At 38.6% G+C, this 13036-nt stretch overlaps 2 protein-coding genes across 9 annotated transcripts in view; one reads left to right on the top strand and one right to left on the bottom strand.

The window, feature by feature from the left end:
• The window catches only part of LOC145977927 (uncharacterized), a 55414-nt gene that overhangs the window by 16604 nt on the left and 25774 nt on the right, over positions 1–13036 (top strand). For 2 of the 5 annotated variants that reach the window (XM_083110253.1, XM_083110249.1), the window contains exon 1: positions 11629–11721. The exons of 1 other annotated variant lie outside the window; for it this stretch is intronic. The gene's annotated coding sequence lies outside the window, so the exon portion shown is untranslated. Of the gene's footprint in view, positions 1–8147; positions 8626–11628; positions 11722–12016; positions 12108–13036 lie in introns of those variants that run through there. 2 more of the 5 variants (XM_083110251.1, XM_083110252.1) reach the window with 2 other exon arrangements.
• Positions 1–13036, bottom strand: part of LOC145977928 (uncharacterized) — a 60578-nt gene that overhangs the window by 40011 nt on the left and 7531 nt on the right. The window contains exon 1 of one of the 4 annotated variants that reach the window (XM_083110254.1): positions 5315–5440. The exons of 2 other annotated variants lie outside the window; for them this stretch is intronic. The gene's annotated coding sequence lies outside the window, so the exon portion shown is untranslated. Of the gene's footprint in view, positions 1–5062; positions 5268–5314; positions 5441–13036 lie in introns of those variants that run through there. One more of the 4 variants, XM_083110255.1, reaches the window with a different exon arrangement.

The following is a 13036-nucleotide window of genomic DNA, read 5'->3' as shown; positions in this document are numbered from 1 at the left end:
TTTGTGAATGAACCTTTATAATAATGTGGGCGCCAACAGGATGCCCTTCCCTGCCACAAAGCAGGCGTAGATCGCTTGAAGACAGTTTACGCTATTACAAACTTGCTTTCGTGTTTTATTACTATTAGATGAGGGGTGCGTAAGAGAGTCCGAATAACAACGGAGGGGCGAAAGCACCCCTCTCGTTCTACCCCCTTTCTTCTCCTGTGGACGAAGTGGCAAACCGCACCTGTCACATGTATAATTGGATGGGAGGCAAGACCTCGAGCTTACCGGAAAATGAGAAAGGAGAACTTCATTGTTTCCAAAACCAATCCCTTACCTTGCTGTAAAATAAGGACACTTTACCTGTTTAAACAAGTATCTCACCTGTTCTCTGTGGTACACGTTTTCCAATTGAGCTTAAAACAACAAAACAAGGCATGTTTTGTCATGACAAATAAATGCTCAATTCTCGAGGAAAGAACTCAATACCGTTACAATCACTCGTGTAATTTGTTAACGCGCTACTAACGCACGTTCCTTGAAAGTGTCGCGTTGCTGATTCACGTTCCGTAAAATTGATGCGTTATGATTAGAGCCCGGAAGTTCAGGCATTTATTTTCGTTAAAATAGGCAGGCAAAAAGGCATTTATAATGTGGAAAATAGGCACTAAAAATGAAAAAAAGGCAAAATAAAGCGAAGAAAGGCACATTTGGAAGTCACTTACTTTTATCTATAATTTCTGGCAAAATGTTAAAATCTACATTGGGAAGAGCATTTCAATTTTCTCCGTCTTGATTACACATAACTACAAGCTGTTTTTTTTAAGTTCTCAACATTCATTGATAGTCGTCTGTCAGAGAATGTTTTTCATAATAGAAAATGATCTTTCTACTTCGACAGAAGTTATTGGAGCATACATAAAACAAGCTAATGTAGCTGGACTCATTTTGGTAACAGCATTTTCACCTTTTAGAATATCACAAATTGTTTTCAATTGTTTCAAGTCCTTATTTGCACTCACTACACGTTTGCACTTTTCCGCAACAGCTGACCCCTTTTCTCCTGGCACTTCCATCATCTGCTGCATAGATTCCTCGAAGATTTTCATGGATGCTATAAGTCTCTCACCTCTTTTTTCTAGCTTTGTAATTGTCTCTGGCAATGCACCATAATGTGCAAAAATAAACGACAGTTCATTCTTCAGTTCTGAATAGCACAGGAGTCTTTCACTTTACGAATTGAAGCCGCTTCATTTTCTGGAAGAGCATCGATCACCTCACTGATTTTTTCAAGGTTGTTAGCATAATATATAGCTGCTGATATCCAGGTTCCCCATCTCGTCAAGACTGGTTGCGGAGGTAAACTAAGCTCAGGCGCAACTTCCTGAAATTTTCGGGTTCGAGAGGGAGATTTCAGAAATATCTTATTTGTGTTCGAAATCAACCTCTCCACTTCAGCAGTCAAACATACACAAGGAAATGTTAACCGAAAGGCAATATCCTAACTCAGCATGAAATACTATTTTCTCATACTTTTCTCCTTCAGCAATGTTGAAACATGCGTGAGTTCAATATTACTTAAATAAAACGAAAATTATTCACATAATAAACGGAAGAAAAATAAATGCCAACATATTTTATTAAAAAAATGGTCAAATTTCATTGAAAAAGGCAAAAAAAAAAAGGCATTATAATTAAAAATAGGCAGTGGGGTCCCAAATAGGCAAAATGAAAAGGCTTCTAAAACATTCGAAACAACATAAAAAACGTTTATCCGGAAAAAAAATTTATCAATATATGCAGTAGATAAAAAGAGGCATTTTGCCAAACTTCCGGGCTCTAGTGATGATACTGCAACTCTGCCTTTTACTGTTGTTGCAACGCGGAGGGTAAACTTTCATTTCTTCCAGTGATTTATTTTTAATCTTTGAGTCATCAAGCTCCATTTATTGTAGTTACATATGGACGAAAGACAAAAAAAAATTTTGAATGTGTAGCATCCTGTCGAAAGGTGAGAAGTTACAATTATGCAGGGGCGAGTAGAGAATTATTTATCCGCTCATAATACCATCCTCTAGAGACATGACAAAAATCTAACAGTATGAATTAGTGCCCCTTAATCTCGCCTCGGGAGGTTGCAGGTTCAATTCCTGGCCAAGACATAAATGTTCGATTCACTGGCGTACGCAGAGGGGGGCTGGGGAGCTACTTTTCGGGTCTTTGAACCATATTTAAGACTAAGGTTAAATGTGGTAATAATGAAATTATTTTATAGTGTATCCCGCCTCTTAGAATGCAGCTATGTAAATTCTACGTTTACAATTCCAGCCCCCTCCGAAAAATCCTGCGTACGCCAGTGATTCAATTGTATTTATTTCATTTAGCTGATTTAATTATCGTCACCTACATTGAGTTGTAGAAGTGACTTAGATATAAGGGCCCCTGGGTAGCAAGGTGGTTGGAGCTCTCGCTTTTTGTGCGAACGGTCCCGGGTTCGATTCCCGATGGAAGCTCCCACCATTTCGGCGTTGACCCAACGTCGTGAGGGCAGTTGGGGAGCTACTTGAAAAGAAGGAAGACTTGAAGCTTTCTTGGCGACGAGTGACAAAACTATTCTTTCGGGCTGTCGACCATTTCCACAACTCACCTGGTCGATAGCCCGAGAGAATCCTTTCGTACTTGAAAATAAGTAGTCTCGGAAGCCAGAAAACATTCGCGATGGGACTCGATGAGCTGAGCACGCGTCACCCAAAAGCCGCTCGGGTAGCTCCTGATCCTTAGAGGGCTGTTGCGTCATGGAACTTAGTTTCCGTTTTACTTAAACAGAAACAGAAAATAGTGTGTATATATAATAATGTAATAATAATAATAATATATATATAATGGATGAAATTGATAAAAGTATCCACGCAAAGAACAGGTATTAGATTTAAGATCTAAGGCAGTTTCAACCTAACCCACACTGATCGTCAATGGGAGACATTGGTTTGTAGTCTGTGGGGGAGGTTTGCAAGAACTGGTTCAGTCGTATTCGCAGCGTGACCTCAGAAGGTGTCGTCGTTGGGCATAATTTTGCAAGGATCGGCAGACAGAATGGCTGACTCAACGATAAAGAATGACGTGGAGGTGAAAATTGTTCAGGTGGTCCGGTCCTTGTGACGTTGCCACAAGTGAGAAACGAGTGATTCACGTGAACTGTCGAGCAAGAAGGAGTAGGAAAATCTGCATCACACTACATGTGCAGGCACTTTCCTAAGAACATATTATTATCATCATTATTATTATTAAACTTAATGGATATATTTATTATTATCTGAATAGGCCAAGAAATCTTATTACAACCATCAAAATTTGTTTTTAAGACCTGTTTTACTATGAAATAAAAGAGAAATGTTCCTCAACCGGGGAGCGACTCCAGGGCCCCAAGGTTACGAGAACTGTCAAAATGTATCATTGTTACCAAGAGGTTTGTCTCTGTAAAGAATGCAGTTGCTGACATACCCATCAATATAGTAAATTCTCTCAACTGAATACTTAATCTATTTCCGTACCTCAACACTACAATGAAATTAATTTGTTACGGCCTCTTTTTAAATTTAGATAGGTATTGTTGCATTTCGTTGTTGCAGCATGCATTCAGTGGCAGTCCATCATGAAATTGGATGAGTCCCCAATGAGCCCACTGAGGGAGAAAAGTGCTTTGGAAATAACCAACCATCTGAATAACTTAAGTAAAATTGTATATAGTTGGGCCTCGCGAGCGAGTGTTAGTTCCGTGCATCCACATATATGAAACCGGCAATTTCATAAAGTTTGTACAGTGGGATCTATGAGTATTACCGTGCAAATTGTCCACGACTATTTTCATTATTTTTTTCTCTTTCATCCTGTGTATTTTAAAGCGATGGATTTTTATGTATGCTGGTGCAGACGTTGTCAACAGCTTGTTTTGAGTTTTCTTTTCATTCTTGAAGCTGTTATTGGGTCAAATAAAGTGCACGAACATGGTGATGGATAATTTGCACGGTAATACTCATGGATCCCACTGTACAGTAAAATCATAATTTGACCATCAAAACTCAACCCGAAGCATAAAAATTCGTCTACTTTTGTGCCCAAAAAAAACTATAGTGTCGTCACTAGATATGTTAACAGTAACAACGTGTTAGAGAAACGAAAGGAGAAAACATTGGAGCAAGATGTTAATTGTAATGTTTTATTGGCACACTCATGTAATGGCTAGGCTTTGGTGTTCGAAAATGTTTTACGGGTCGATGTGAAATTAGACATTTGTGAACAGGGGATGCAAATGGGTGATTGCGTATCCTTTTTCTTCAGCACGCAGTTGCATGCCCAGGATTTTCGAAAGGGAAGCGTTACGTATCATTTTTTTAGTAGTCTATCCTCACTTAGCCAAGTTTTCCTGCCTTTGACATTCTTTTTTTATTTATTTTTTTAGAAATTCTGGGTCCAAATGTTGTTACAACCCACACCAACCCCCCCTTGGGCATGCCTTGTCCGCACCCGTATTTCAAAAGCTATCATATTTAGCGTAGAATGCAGGTATTGAAGTGAGATCGGCGATTGGGTGCCAAGGACAGTTTGCTTTTGTTTGTAGGAGGCCATAGTGCGGGGACAAAAGTGGCAAAGAGTGATGAGGGACAACTGTCCCCCCCCCCCTTCATGTCCCCTAATCGCCACCACTGGTCAGATCGATATTAATAGTATAAAACAGGCAAGCCACTGATTCAAATCTGCAAGAGATGCGCCATTACTTTCCTTTCCTTGACAGTATCTGTGGTATTCTTTCATTCGTCCGTATTTTTGTTAAAAATTGCTTCTTCTTTTGTAAGACGCATATGTCATTGGTTTGCTTTGAACAGGCTTTGCTTGTTTCAAATTACAAAACACGCAGTTGTTGTGGTAAAAGTAAGCAAAAGTGAAACAGTTTCAATGGCATATTTTGATAGAAACCTATAAAAAGTTGATTGACATTTGATGTAGTGACTAAAGCATGTATGCATATTTCATGTTTTCTTTATTTCCAAAATCGCACCCCTTAAATATTATATCTCACCTCCTCAGCACCCCTAGACGATGAATCCTGGCACCCACTGCCTCTGCATATGGCCCCCAGAAATCTTCAGTCCGCTTCAGAGTCTATCCAAGGTTACATAACTTGAAGCATACAGTGCCTCCTTTGCTATTACATAACCTCTCCCAGCGCCACCACACATTTGAGCCGTTAGTAAGATAAATGAGCTATCATGCAGATTGTGTTACAAAAAAACAGAAACCCTTCGCTATATTACACAGGGCAAGACGATACCTTGCTTTATCGGCGTCAAAATCCCCCTGTGCTGACCCCTTGCGGTCTGGTGGAAACAGCTGTGTCCGAACACGATCAAGGCACTGCGTTCTGCTCTCTCAAGATCAACGCAGGTTCCTTGAGGATCTTTTTCTGGGTCACCAGGTGGGTGGCGACGATGATGTCACGGTCTTAGTCGGCCAATCCTCGAGCTCTCGCAATGCGATCGTAAGGAACCTACGCGGATTTTAAAGTTACTTTGAAACTTTGCCAAAGAGACTCGGTGACGTCACGTTTCATCCGTGTGCGTATTGCTTGTTATGATCACAGAAATAAGACTGGTATGTTCGTTCTGTTTCTCGGAAGGGGGTTGTCTTCAACATTGGATACCGGAAATTCTCCAAACCCTAGATCTAGGGGTGACCTGAGAAGTCAATCTGTCTTCAAATAGGGAAAATGGAAACTCCAGGCTGACTAGGCTCTGGCGACAGTAATCCTCGTAATGATTTGCTATTGTCTTGGCCTTATGCGTGCTCAGTGCCAATATACCTCTTTAACAAACTAGTTGACTAACAGTTTATATGAAGTTGTACAGTGGGGTACATAAATATTGCCAGGCAAATTGAGCGTTCTTATTTTAGTCATTTTTATCTTTCATGTCGTTGTTTTAAGGAGTCTTTCAGACCTGACCGACACGTGTCGCTTCGCTTGGACACCAACCTTCAGAAAAAATGCAACCTTTCGCACCGAAGCGGCACAACAAGCTTCACATGCCGCTTGTCGCTCGGTCTTCTCGTCGCGAAGTGAACTTTACATAAACTGGAGCTGCGTCGCTCGTCGCTTCAGTGTGAAACACCCATGTCGACAGTCGTATGTCGCTTTGGTCTGAAAGCTCCCTGAGGTATGAAATTGTAATGATATTAGTGTAAATGTTGCCAACTGCTTCGTTGGCGTTTTTATTTCATTTCTCGAACTTCACATTGCGTCAACCAAAAACATGCCGATGGACACATTACCTGGAAATATTTGTGCATCTCATTCTACTTAGGAAAGATATAATGATAAAGCTCCATAATTTAAGAAGTTGCAAGTCAACAAATAAAAATTAAAACCTAATTATTTTTGTATTCGATGTTAATCGTATTGATTCTTGTGTTTATTATTTTTTCCTGTGATTGAGCATGCAAACAACAGAAATACTTATTATTTGACTTTGTTAACTGGCCATTAAATTGTTGGACATACAAGAAGTTGCCCTTGCACTTTACGGAACCGTTCACATTCTCATTCGTAAGAATCTAACACTTGACAAACTTAAATAAGAGAGCTCTGTAGTCCGAAACAAGATTTTTAACTGTCATTCCAGACAGTGAAGGACAAATGCGAGCCAAAGTTAGTCCTTTAATGGACACACATGAGAAATTTTATGCACTATATTTTTTCGAGCCGGTTTAAAGTTGCGGATATGTTAAATGCTAATGTATTATTCAAGCCTTTCTTCCTGTTGCTTGACTCAGCACCACGCAGTTCGAGAAGTCCCAAAAGTTGTCTAGCCAGTTTTGACGTCATCAAAATTCGGACTGCCAAGCTGAAGTTTTACATCTTTGCATCGTTTCTTCTGATAAATGCATTCATTATCTGTGCACGTGGGCTTTTTTCCTTAACAGCTTAGATTTCGGAGACAAAACCTCTGAAGGTTTGTTGCTTTTACGGTATGATTGCAGTGCTGAAAATGTCGGTACTACAGTTCGTAACATCTATGCACATGAAACAAGAGGGGCGCATAAAGGTGGATCCATCAGGCATTTCGTGTGACGTATTTGCCTGTGGCAGATTGGAGCGGGATGAAATTTGCACTATGCTTTCTCGAGAATCTGTGGAGCAAGGCTGCGCATAACGTATTCATGAACTTATCCCACTCTTATAAATTCGGCCTTGAATGGTTGAGCATCTGTTTACGTTTCCCGAAATCCCGGATACCCACGTGACGTCATCCATCGTGTCAGTGGCGGCGATTGGGTTCCAAAACCGGGGGCAACTGCCCCTCTCCCCCCCCCCCCCGGTACCTACAACCATTCACTATCCTTGATGGACCTACCTCTATACATTCCACCTTGAGTTAAACACCCCCTCTCCTTTTTTCAATTACAAACAGACGAGGCTTCAGTGATTGTTTGAAATAATCCATCCTAGGTCTTACAATGTATTTTCCCCTTTTGATTGTGTTCTCTTTATTCATTCATGTATCAGAACTTGGCCCACCATCTTTTTTCAACAATCCTAACCAACACGTTTGCAAATCTTCGAGATAAACTTCCATTTTTAGAGGGTTTGTAACATCGAAGAGAGGTGTCAGAAAAATGTTAAAGTTGTTTGCCTTAATTCCAACAAACTTGGATGCAAACTAGCGCTTGATAATATACGTATATTACGCTATTAATGATTTCTATTCGCTGTACAAGTTTATGCACTGCATGTTATATATGTTGCTTCTACGAGCAGAATGGGATGCATAATTATTACCAGGCAAATTTCCCATTGTTATGTTCCTTGTAACAAAATACTAAAATAACAGCAAGAACAGTTTACTATCTCTTGGTAGACAAAACGTAGCGAACCAACTGTCCCCTACTCCCCCTTATCGCCGCGACTGGCGCTGGACAATTTCCCTGTCACATTTATGCGCCACTTCATACTCCACCTTGCACACGTGATAGTCGTTTTAGTTTCAGTGCGTAACACCAGATGGCCGGCCCTCCAATCTATTAAAGGATCGAACAAAACACAATAGGAAGCGTTCACTCGATATGATCTGTGGTAATGCAATGATGAAAGAAGAGGAGTTCGCCTTGTGCTTCGGTGTGAGGCGGACGTTTGTGTTGTGTTCGTCCTATTCATACCTCAAAGGACCCATTTCCTTATTAAGTGAATGGGAGGAAGAGTTTTGTGCTGTTTTTTGTGTTGTGTTCGTCCTATTCATACCTCAAAGGACCCATTTACTTATTACTGTGAATGGGAGGAAGAGTTTTGTGCTATTTTTTTTGTGTTTCTATTTACGAAGGACCTATTTATACTAATAAATAGGAGGAAGCGTTTATTTTAACGTGGGATGTCATCGGATTTTTTCCGATGCATTCATTCAGTACCGTTGTCCAAGATCGCCTCATTTTCCGGTGATGGGGACATTTTGAAGAAGAAGAAGAAGAAGAATGATGAAAGAAGGATTCGTGTCAATCGATGGCCTTGACGAACACAACCATAAATAAATCGTAAAACGTGGTTATCATGAGACACGTTCTGTGTCATGCGATTTGAAAACCAATGTTAGACACGTAAGATACTATGTAGATAAAACAGTATAATACGTGACACGTTTAAGCAACCTGTAGAACAATTGAATGTATAAATACTAGGTATTTCCAACCAAATTGTCCATCGGCACTTTCATTCTCTGCTTTTTCTTACATCCTGCTTGAGTAGATACCATGTGAATCAGTGGCGTACGCAAGGGGGGGTTATCGGGTTTAACCCCCCCCCCTTGAGCTTTTGAAATATTATGGAAAATGCTGTAGAAAAAATTAAAAATGGCTAATTTATCACAGTCAAAGATCTGCGACAGTAATAATAATAATAATAATAATAATAATAATAATAATATAATAATAATAATAATAATTTGAATTATTATTCCCATGCAGCATGAAGAAAACACAACATTCCAAACACAATCTAAGCGGCCGCAAAGTTCATTTTTTTTTTTTTTTTTTTTTTTTGCAAAAAGTCGCGCAGTGACTCGCGAAAATTGTGAAAATTCCTTGCTTCGTCGCAGTGTGCAGACCTTATTGCAAACGTTCTTCCTGGTACTGATTTCGCATCCCCTTGTGAACTCTCAAGTGATGCTGAGTCTATATCCACATCATTAAATAATGTTGAAGAAGTGCTTTGTGAATCACCTAGAAGTGATAAATGTGTTGGAATGTCTATAAACTTACTTTTCAACGAAAACATATATTCAGTGGAATTTAGCAACATGTATTCTCGCGTTTCATCATCATCCTGGGCGAGTTCCATAGGTAAAGGTAATGTAAATTCCCCCGTGCATATAGCACCGTGCCATGAAGGCACACGTTGTTGTGTGGTGGGCCCCAAAGATTCTCGACCTCGAACTATTTTGCAGGTGATGTAATCAGCACCATGCTCCGGCAGCTTTTATCCCCCAGGGTTGCTCTCAGGTACCCATTGCTATGAGGCTGGGTGCGGAGACAAGGCTGGATAAATTCCAACCAATTCCGGGAAGCGAACCCAGATATCCCACGAAGTTGTCAGACTAGACCAGCGCGGCTCCTTGAATGAGTTTCATATTTCGATTATTTCAATAAATTTAATACATTTGCTTGTTTTTATGGATTTTCTTTACACTTAAAATGTCTCACTTATCATATACAAATAACCGTTGACAATTATTTTGTAACAAAGAAAGAAAAGAAATGTAATTTTGTTCTATTTCTTTCATAAATAGCAGCTGCATTAGTAGTAATTAAATTAATTAATTAATTAATTATAAGAATTATTAAATAATTAATTATTATTATTATTAAAGTATAATAAAACAATGGTAATGTGAATTTGTAGAAAGTTTTCGAAATAACACCCCCCTTGATGAAATCCTGCGTACGCTACTGATGTGAATTATTATTTTCTTTCAATTCTCGATCCCTACATTGGTAAAACCAACACCATCTTGAGGTTAGAATATAATGGCAAAAAAGGTTAATAAAAATAGCTGTATTTTTTCCTTGTAATATTTTAATGTCCCACTGTATAAGATAGGAATGCACAACTATTGCTTGGCAAATTGTCCATATCAATTTATACATTTTAAAAATATATCCTAAACGTTTTTAAGGAATTAATTTTTCCGTATGCTGCTGCAAAGTTAGCAGCTTCATTTCTTGAAGCTCTCTTTGCGTAAAAGAAAGAGTATGAATATGAATAATTTGTTTCACAATACTAATGCATCCCACTCTCATTACAAATGTGTGAACTAAAATCATTCATAATCGGTTACGTATTGCGGATGACAAACCTAATACCAGTCAGAGTCTTGAACTAGAAAGTATAGACTGGCTAAAAATACATGCTAGATCTACACAGCTTCTAGGATCTTACTTCAAATGAAGTAAAAGTTGTTACACTTATTATTATAGGTTTGTGTTTATTGTCTTACGTGTACAATTTGGTATTAAGTTCATAAGATTTTTTAAGAAGTTGTTACAAATTGATGGTGCAACAAAATAATCTGAATTTACACTTTTTAAATATGGAATTCAAGTAACAGATACATTGGCTCTGATATATTCGTAGCATCACTCCACCTGTGCTCAATGGAAGGTCATTGCTGTGCTCGCTTTCCATGAAGAAAGTGAATGGTGACAAAGCGTGGGAGACCAAGGTCGTTTTGTGAAACAATTGTTCGTGATGATCAACTTCTCGGGAAAACTTTCGTAAAACATGAAAATCTCTAACTTTACTTTTAAATAAATTATTTCTTTAGAAAAGCAATACTGGATTGAGTGTAAGTTTGCGGAAAAGGTTTGGGACTACGAAATATACCACCATAGTTTCGGGAGCCAATAAAAAATGAAGTTCTGTAACCTTTAACGTAGTCTCACAGCCGTATGTTCATTGTGTGCCATTGCTTAGGGTAGTGAGATTCCACACGTGTCGCATGTAATTTGAGAATTTCACCATTTGAACGTAGGTTTGTTTAGCGACATCATGCCGCTTTGGTGCAAAGCGTTGCTGTTAAAATGGTTCGTTCCCAAATGACACTGTCCCGTCGCGTGTCACATCATTGTGGAATTCCCCTTGCGTAATAGTCCCCTCGTGATAAAGGCATTCCGGGTTCGATTCACGACACAGATCGATGGATTCCACTTTGAACTGTTATTCCAGTCCGGATTAATTTATCTGTATATAAATTGAAGTTAAAACTATTTGTATAGTTGTAATGCGTTGGAACCTTGTGATATTATTCTTTTTTTTTTTGCGTTGCTTTTATGTCACTTTTGGATAATCGCGACGATGGGAATGAATGAAAAAATGATGAAATTGATGAAGGGACACTCACAAAGAACACCCATGGCCAGGCGGGGACTCGAACCCGGGAACTTCGGTAGCGAGATCGAAAATCGACCAGTAAATGCGCTCTGCCACCCACATTATTGGCGATTACAAATATTATATATATCTTTGTTTCTCTTTTTACACACATTTCACAACAGAAATAGTAATAACAATTTGCACCGCGCGATGTCGCCAGAATCGATCAAACTTCATGATATCCAGCCAGATGTTTCTCAGCAGACTGAAGTTGACAGCTTAATGAAGAGCAGGGGGTCTGTAGATTTCTGAGTATCTTTATGAAGGTTGGTTTCATTTAATTATGTTGTATTATTTCACAGATTTCCGCCCAAGTGTTTGTCGTCTTACAAGTTATGTATCAAAATACGCATCTAGGTTATCAAATTGTCGGATTTGTTTATTGTATTGTGATACTATAGACTGTTGTTTACTGGAAGAACTAACGTATCTTGTTTTAAAGCTATTCCGTGTGAAGAGAGTTTTACCTGTGTAAATGAATACGAGTAGATTAGAACGATCAGACAGCCTGTAATAACAACTATTCGTCTAATGTCATATATTATTTGTATAATGAGTAAACTGAATAGTATAGAAAAATTTCCAGGAACTGATAATGTTAACTACCACGCGCTTGAGGAAATGATATGCAAAGGCAACTTGAACTGCCATCGTAAGTGAAGGTTGGGCAAAAGTTACAAAACATCAAATAGATGATTTTAATTATGTAACATCAGATAAGTTAATGTTACTATTACTGCACTAAGAGTATGGATATCAATGTGAAGTACAGTGATATTGCATCATATATTGACAGAAGCTTCTGTAACCTGTCTGTAAGATGTTTAGCTTTTCATTTTATACATCTATTCAGAAGTTGAACCACTCCTAATACTGCGATAAAACTGCTCCGTATAGACTATTCTTTCAAATCATTGCACTGAAGATTAACATATTTCTTTTCTCCTTGATTTATGAAACTGAAACAAAACAATCACCTATTCTTTAGTTTAACGTTACATCAATTTGTGTTAAATGTCAAGACTGGAGGTTACTGTGAATAATAATCGATCTTCCTTGGCTCCCTGCCATGTGTCCTTGAGTTCAGCCATTGCTGATATGATAAGAACATCAGTGTTACTTGTTCAATGGTTGCATAATCCTGTGTATCTTCCAGTAGAGAACAAACAACAAATTTGCAGTCATAAATCTAACCACAGGCCACGGTTAGACCTACTTGGTAATAGGTTGCGCTGTACTAGAAACTGTCTGAATGTTGATGAAGAGTGCACGCTGCGAGGGAAAAGACATTAAATATTATGTGTGTTTCTCTTACTTCACGATTTTTTCTGCATTTCAAGGTTAATCAAGCATTGTAATGTTCATTGCTACGCAGATGATGCGCAACTTATGATATCATCCTCGCCAACAAATAGATTAAACAAAATTGAAAATCTAAATAAAGATTTACATGCCATTAACAAATGGTTCATTGCAAATTGACTCACAATTAACCCCCAAAAATCTGTTTATACGGTACTGGGATCTCGCAACTCCCTGCAACAAACAAAAAAATACGCAATTAATGTTAACATTAGAAAT

The sequence above is a fragment of the Lepisma saccharinum genome, chromosome 24 (assembly GCF_977018435.1).
Source record: "Lepisma saccharinum chromosome 24, izLepSacc3.1, whole genome shotgun sequence".
Lineage (NCBI taxonomy): Eukaryota > Metazoa > Arthropoda > Insecta > Zygentoma > Lepismatidae > Lepisma > Lepisma saccharinum.
Note: the sequence above shows the minus strand (reverse complement) of the source record. Positions and strands in the feature narration are given on the sequence as shown.